Raw genomic sequence first — 7,951 nt, 5'->3', positions numbered from 1 at the left:
AGCACTAGCTCCACCCAATCAACATCCGCAAAGAGACTACCATAAAAGACCCTCTTCTCTACCTTCACTCCTAAGGAGGAAGCCAATGAAACCCCTAGATGATGGACATCTGACCATCATCAGACCTTCATCTGCATCTTCCACAAATTTAGAGAATTTCATTTCTGTGATTTATTCTTTCTAGAACAGAGTTGAGAGATAATATGGTGAGCGTATCACTGACACATCTATGTAGCTGGTTGAGGGAAAAATCCCCAGGTATTTTTCGCTGATATACTCTGACATTCAGAGGAATGCTGGAGACGAGGGTTCAGTTCAGCCACAGGCAGAAGATGAGTCAGCCTTCAATGACTTTGCCAAACTGTACCTATAGACACGGGAACAGCAGAAATGTTATACAAGGTACTCAGTAAGCTAACTTGAAAAATGGAAGTGTCCACCAATGTAATCAGAATGGTGTTGTTTCTGCATTTTTACTTCTGGCACTCCTTAGGCAGATTGTAGACTGCTGTGGAGACCCAGTTCCAGCGAATTGTTAGATATGTGCAGGAACCTGCATTTCATTGCTCTAGCCCTAGATGGCAATGATGGCAAGAAGAGAACAGGAAAAGGAATATTGACCTCATTCCAAATGTCCTTCCTCAGAGGAAGAGAGGATGTTACAAGAAGGCAGCCACTTGGAGGTAGAGCCACACACAGGACTCCCCCTCAACGTTTCCTGGCAGGACACACCAGAGGCGCCCATTCCCTCCACTTCCTCCTGACCGCAATGCCAATGTTTGCATAAGTTCAAATTGAGGAGGGTGGCCCTACATCTGGGCAAGGCAATCCCAGGATGCCGAGGCTGAAAGGCACCATGGGACACTGTGCTAGTGTTCCATGTGAACAAGGCTAACCACAAAGCAGACTCCCTCCAACCCAGACATAGTGGGAAGTAGAGAAGAGGAGAACGTATTGAGGAAACAAATGGCCTGGGTAAAGTTTCATTGTAAGTAGCCTTTCATCTTTATAAATAAGTGTTTACATACACTGTCACAAAGCCTGCTGTGGTATCATTTTCACTGTTGGACCTTAATAAGTTATGCAAGTGAAAAATGTGCAACCTATTCAGACAGCTCAAGGATGAAATAAGTTATAATGGCCAAGCATTGTTCATCTCTCACAAGCAACTTGACTCCTTCGCTGCAGTTGACATCAGACATGAGGGATCTTTGAACTGTGATTTGGAAGACTTCAGCTAAGACATTGCATTTTTAATGTGGACAATGTTGGAGTTAGAAGGAACGTGCCAGAGACTGGCCTTCACACATCAGTCCATATTAACACCCATCTTGTCAGTGAGAACACTAAATCAGTGACGAGGCTATATGTCTCTGCAGAGGAAGGTGCATTCTATATATCAGCTTTTCCATAGCAGTGCACCGCCACTCAAGGCTGTACAAAAATAACAACTCTCATTACTGCTCTTCCTGTCATGCAATGGTCTGTAGATAAAAGCTATACAAAGTGCTGTCTCTTATAAGCTCGACTGAGAATGCTTAAGCATTTAAAAGTATTTTCAGTCCATACACACTTTTTTAAAAAAAAGTCATTTGTGGGATGTGGCTGTCCAGCATTTATTGCCTGTCCCTAGTTGCCCTTGAGGTGTTGGTGAACTGCCTTCTTGAACTACTGCAGTCCATCTGCTGTGGGTTGACTCACAATGCCATTAAGGAGGGAATTCCAGGAGTTTGACCCAGCAACAGTGAAGGAACAATGATATATTTCCAAGTCAGGACTGTGAGTGGCTTGGAGGGAATTTGAAGGTGGTGCTGTCCCCACATATCTGATGTACTTGTCCTTCCAGATGAAATGATTGAGAGTTCGGAAGGTGCTGTCTAAGAATCTTTGGTGAATTTCGGCAGTGCATCTTGTAGATAGTACACACTCTGCTACTGAGCATTGGGATGGAGGGAATAGTTGCTTGTGGATGTAGTACCAATTAAACAAGCTGCCTTGTCCTGGATGTTGTCAAGCTTCTTGAGTGTTGTTGGAGCTCTACTCATCCAGGCATGTATTCAAGTTTACTCCTGACTTGTTCCTTGTAGATGATGGGCAGGCTTTGGGGAGTCAGGAGGTGAGTTACTTGCCACAGTATTCCTAGTCTCTGACCTGCTCTTGTAGCCAATTGGTTTGTGTGGTGAGTCCAGTTGAGGTACTGGTTAATATTAACCCCCAGGAATGGTAACACCATTAAATGTCAAGGGGCAGTAGTTAGATTGAATCTTATTGGTGATGATTATAGCCTGGTAATGCATGGCGTGAATGTGATTTGCCAATTTTCAGCTCAGGCTTCAAAATTGTGCAGATTTTGTTGTATTTAAACATGGACTGCTTCAGTATCTGAGGAGTCATGAATGGTGCTGAACATTGTGCAATCTTTGGCAAACATCTTCACTTCTGACCTTATGATGCAGATAAGGTCATTGATGAAGCAACTGGAGATATTGGGCCGAGGACAGTATCCTGAGGGATTCCTGCAGAGATGTCCTGGAGATGAGATGACTGACCTTCAACAACCATGACCATCTTCATGTGTGTCAGGTATGACTCTAATCACTGGAGAGTTTGCTCCCGATACCTACTGATTCCAGTTTTGCTAGGGCTCCTTGATGCCTATAAGAAGTTCACGTTTAGAGTTCAGCTCTTTTGTCCATGTTTGAACCAAGGCTATAATGAGGTCAGGAGCTGAGAGTTCCTGGCAGAACACAAACTGGCTATCACTGAACAGGTTATTGCTGAGTAGGTGCTGCTTGATAGCACTGATGATCGAGAGTAGAGTGATGGAGCAATAATTGGCTGCGTTTGATTTGTCTTGCTTTTTATGACATACTTTGGCAATTTTCCACATTGTAGGGTACATGCCAGTGTTGTAACTGTATTGGAAGAGTGTGGCTAGGAGAGTGGCAAGTTCTGGAGCACACATCTTCAGTACTCTCGCTGGAATGTCATCAGGGCCCACAGCCTTTGCAGCATCCAGTATCTCCAACTGTTTCTTGATATCACATGGAGTGAATTGAATTGGTTGAAGATTGGTATCTGTAATGTTGGGGATCACTGGAGGAGGCAGAGATGGATCATCCACTCAGCGCTTCTCCTGGCTGAAGATTGCTGCGAAACCTTCAGCCTTTTCTTTTGCACTGATGTGCTGGTCTCTTCTCTCATTGAGGATGGGATATTTGTGGAGCTTCCTCTTCCAGTGAGTTGTTTAATTGTCCACCATCATTCATGGCTGAATGTGGCAGGACTGTAAGTCTTAGATCTGATCCATTGGTTTTGGGATCGCTTAGCCCTGTCTATAAGTTGCTGCTTATGCTATTTGGAATGCAGGTAGTCCTGTTTGATAGCCAGATTGACACTTTGTCTTCAGGTATGCCTGCTGCTGTTTCTGTCATGCCCTCCTGCGCTCTCCATTGAACCAGGGTTGATCTCTGGCTTGATGGTAATGGTTGAGTGGGGGATATGCTAGGTTATGAGGTTACAGATTGTGATGGAGTACAATTCTGCTGCTGTTGGTGGCCTGCAGCACCTCAGGGATGCTTAATTCTTGAGTTGTTGTCTGTCCCATTTAGCACAGTGATAGTGCCACACAACACGATGGTGTTTATTCTTAATGTGAAGGTGGGACTTTTTCTGCGTAAGAGCAATCAATGCACAGCCCTTATCAATACTGTCATGGACAGATGCATGCTGAAAATGTGTTGCTGGAAAAGTGCAGCAGGTCAGGCAGCATCCAAGAAGCAGGAGAATCGACGTTTCGGGCATGAGCCATTTTCAGCTCTGATCTCCAGCATCTGCAGTCCTCACTTTCTCCTGGACAGGTGCATCTACAGCTGGCAGATTGGTAAGAATGAGGTCAAGTATGTTTTGAGTTCAGAAGCATTGAAGGGTTACCAATGATAGAAGGGTCAAAACGAGATTTTTCAGGATTCCTTTCAACCTGCTGACTATCATGAGGGACCTCATTATACAACATTCTGATATGCCATCCTGACAGAAGCTTTAAGAACTACCAGATCTTAATGCCAAATGATGTAAGTGCACTGTCTCATTGACTGCAGCTTTTTCCCTGAATGGCCAGTAGAATATGTAATGTGGAATCATATAAAGTTATCAAACATACAATCAAATAGATAATGAGACATTGATTCAGCAATGCAAAAAGGTCAAAGACTGCAAAATGTTACAAGGTCTATGTGATGTTTGCATTAAGCAAAGGGTGATTGCCGTATCACTATCAGAATATTAAACAATTAAACAAAGTCAAAACCCAGCTCATGCATTCTGGAAGTGAGTTTCAATTAAGTTACCTGTAGCCTAACAGGCTCAATGCTACATTCTTCTATCATGTTCTCTTGGACAGTTCTCCTGGTTAATGTCCAATCCTCAACCTCTTCTTCATCCTCTTAAGATCAATCTCCTATTTTGTCTGCATTCAGGACATCTCCATTTGATGGCTCTGGTTGTGAAGGGTACAACATGCCACAATGATGTGGGACACCTTTTCTCGGTTATACTGCAAGGCTCAAAATCTCATCTATGATCTGTTGCACCAAGACTCTGGTGGAAGCATGACATCATTATATTTTTGTTCTGCATCAGTCTGAGGATTTCATAACGGTGTCACAAGCCATGTTTGGTGAGGGTATACCCTTATCTCCAAGCACCCATTCCTATATGGCCTTGGTAGGAAGCTGGAACTCGAGAGTTCTTTGGTACTTAAGAGCCACGACAGCTCCCAGGATATCTGGTGTAGACCTCCAGATATTGACATTGATGGATATGTAATTTGAACATTGAAGTGTTTTCTGTTGATGAAGTCTGTAGGTTGGTGATAAGATATTCTCAAACCAACATAGGTGCAATTGATGGCGCGCAGCATCTTGGGGAAGTCAGTGATGATGGACAATCCAACATTCCATCATGGGGGAAGGATATGAATGCTGAGATCTAGAGAAATTGACATCAGCAAAATCCTAGATGCATTAATGTGTTGAGAATTGGGAGGTGCCACAGAACTCCAGCTGCTCCTTGAAGTGAGACATCAGTAAAAAGAAAAGTCAGCTTAGCTGTGACTGTGACAGACACCAGATGGGACTTACATCCAGTTCTTCTGAGCGAAAGTCCTGCTCCAGCAGATAACACAGTTTGGAGGTGGTGATCTGGAGCACCCTTCATCAATGTCTGCCCTGTTTTTCAGATAGTTGAAGATGATGTAGATATAGGGACTCATTATTCTCCTCTGCCTCCTTGATAGATCATCACATGCTGCTTCTTCCTCTGGAGGCTGTGTGGCAGCCATTGCTGTCTTACTGATGTTGTAGTTTTGGGGCGGCATGATGGCTCAGTGGTTCGCACTGCTGTCTCACAGCACTAGGGTCCCAGGTTCGATTGCAGCCTTCGGTGACTGTCTGTGTGGAGTTGCACATTCTCCCCGTGTCTGTGTGGGTTTCCTCCGGGTGCTCCGGTTTCCTCCCACAATCCAAAGATGTGCAGGTCAAGTGAATTGGCCATGCTAAATTGCCCATAGTGTTAGGTGCATTAGTCAGAGGGGAAACGAGTCTGGGTGAGTTGCTCTTTGGAGGGTCAGTGTGGACTGGTTGGGCCAAAGGGCCTATTTCCACACTGTAAGGAATCTAATCTAATCTAATCACGGTCTCTTGTCTTCAGAGTAGCATCAAGGCCTCACTGATCCCTGTCATGATAATTTCCATGTGAGATCGAAGAATAGGTAATCTGTGGGAAATGTCAAAAAGATTGAAGGAACCCCTGAACACTCACAATCCATAACAATTGAAACTTTGCTATACCTTCAGTCCGTGTGGCATGGGGCTTCCGAAGGAGGTCATTGACCCAGCTCCGCAATGGTCACCATATCTAATTACACGTCACACAGCCAAAGATTTCATGCTATATCTAGAGTGGAATTCTGCTAGTAAGCATGAGAGTCCCAATCCTAAAGAAAAGCTCCCTTCCACATCACTGATCATGTCCTTGCATGCTTACAAGTCAATTTACAAATTGTACATTGCAAAGTGCAATCTTCTAGACTTTAGGTGATTCTGCAATGAGAACTTTAAGTTTTGCTTTTAATCACCTTGCTGCCATGACAGTTGTTTAGCTGACATGATAAGGATGCAATTAATGCACTGAATGTAGTAGTTGTGATTGCTTAAGTTCGAATTTAATTACCAATTGGCTGGCATTATTGAATCAGTGGAGGCTTGATTCTTGTACTTGCCCTGCTGAGCCTCTATTTCCATGAGTTTTACTCCACACTTTAAGAAACTAACTTCCTCTGCCCACTTTACGTGAAGTTATCAGCCATTTTGTGTAGTTATTGTACAGATGATTTTTATTCCAACAAAATTTCACTGAGTGACTTGTAGTCTCTACCAATGATGAACTTGCACTTGTCCTTCATGTTCCTTTTGTTCCCTGTGGCCCTATGATCATTCAGCTTACCCTGCTTCCGTTGATTTCCTTATGACCCATTTTAACCTGAGACCCAATTACTTTGGAAATTCATTTGCCCTCATTGGCTGTATCACTCTCCAGTGTTATCATGACCTATCTGAATTCCTGACCCCTTCTATTCACTATAATGTCACATCCTATCACTGTCACCATTCCCTCCATGACCTGTCTGCTTCTCTCAGGATCCATGAACTATCCCTTGACTGTTACTGACCAACCTCCCAGGACTGGCTGGGATCACACCCTAGAGTGATTTGGCACAATAGTCCCGAATTGCCTGTGATCCATTCCCCAGTCTGACGTCTTTACAGCAGCAGACTAATTCCTGGGATGATTTTATTTTACCTGCAGGACTGACTGGGGTCAGTTAAGACTTTTGGATTCTGGTAAGACCAATACCCACCTCACCTTGGCCAACCCCCTGGACTGAGATAGGATAGTTCCTTGACATACTGTGTTGGCATCCTGATTGAATGTAGGCCATCTGTAAGCACACATAGATCTTCTCTCATTTGAATTTTACACATGGCTATGTGCTTGAAGCATGTGCAGTGTGTTTCCTGGCACATGTTGCAGATGTAAAGTTAATGTAGCAGTGTTATAAAGCAACATGTCTTCCCCCTGACTGTTGTGCTCCCTACTGTTAAAAGCTGCCTGCCTTTCTCTGTGCTTAAAAGCAATTCAAGCTGTAGGGGCTGGCAGACTGTAGCTGAGTAATGTACTAAAGACCTGGTATGCTAAGAAAGCAATGCAAACCACAAAATCGCTGGCAGGTAGTAAGTCAGTGATAAAGTCAATGAGTGTGCTCGAAGAAATCAATATCAAACAGTGATGCTGTCAACCTTCATGTAAGAAGTGAATGAGCACTAAGTAAGCTGACAAGTATAAGATCCATGCTGTCCAGATGCATGTGTGGCACTATGCACAAAGCAATCTGGCAGAAACATACAAGTCATAGACACCCCATGGCTCCAAAGCAAATTGTTGAAGGGCTGAACTGGTATTAGAAATGGTGCAAAGAGGAGGCATGATAATGTGGTGAGGTTGGTGGTTTCATGATGGCAACTTAAAACCATAAGACCATAAGACATAGGAGTGGAAGTAAGGCCATTCGGCCCATCGAGTCCACTCCGCCATTCAATCATGGCTGATGCGCATTTCAGCTCCACTTGCCAGCGTTCTCCCCGTAGCCCTTAATTCCTCTAGACAATAAGAACCTATCAATCTCGGCCTTGAAGACATTTAGCATCCCGGCTTCCACTGCACTCCGTGGCAATGAATTCCACAGGCCCACCACTCTCTGGCTGAAGAAATGTCTCCGCATTTCTGTTCTGAAATGACCCCCTCTAATTCTAAGGCTGTGTCCACGGGTCCTAGTCTCCTCGCCTAACAGAAACAATTTTCTAGCATCCACCTTTTCAAAGCCATGTATTAT

The sequence above is a fragment of the Chiloscyllium punctatum genome, chromosome 27 (assembly GCF_047496795.1).
Source record: "Chiloscyllium punctatum isolate Juve2018m chromosome 27, sChiPun1.3, whole genome shotgun sequence".
Classification (NCBI taxonomy): domain Eukaryota; kingdom Metazoa; phylum Chordata; class Chondrichthyes; order Orectolobiformes; family Hemiscylliidae; genus Chiloscyllium; species Chiloscyllium punctatum.
This window is presented reverse-complemented; position numbering follows the sequence as displayed.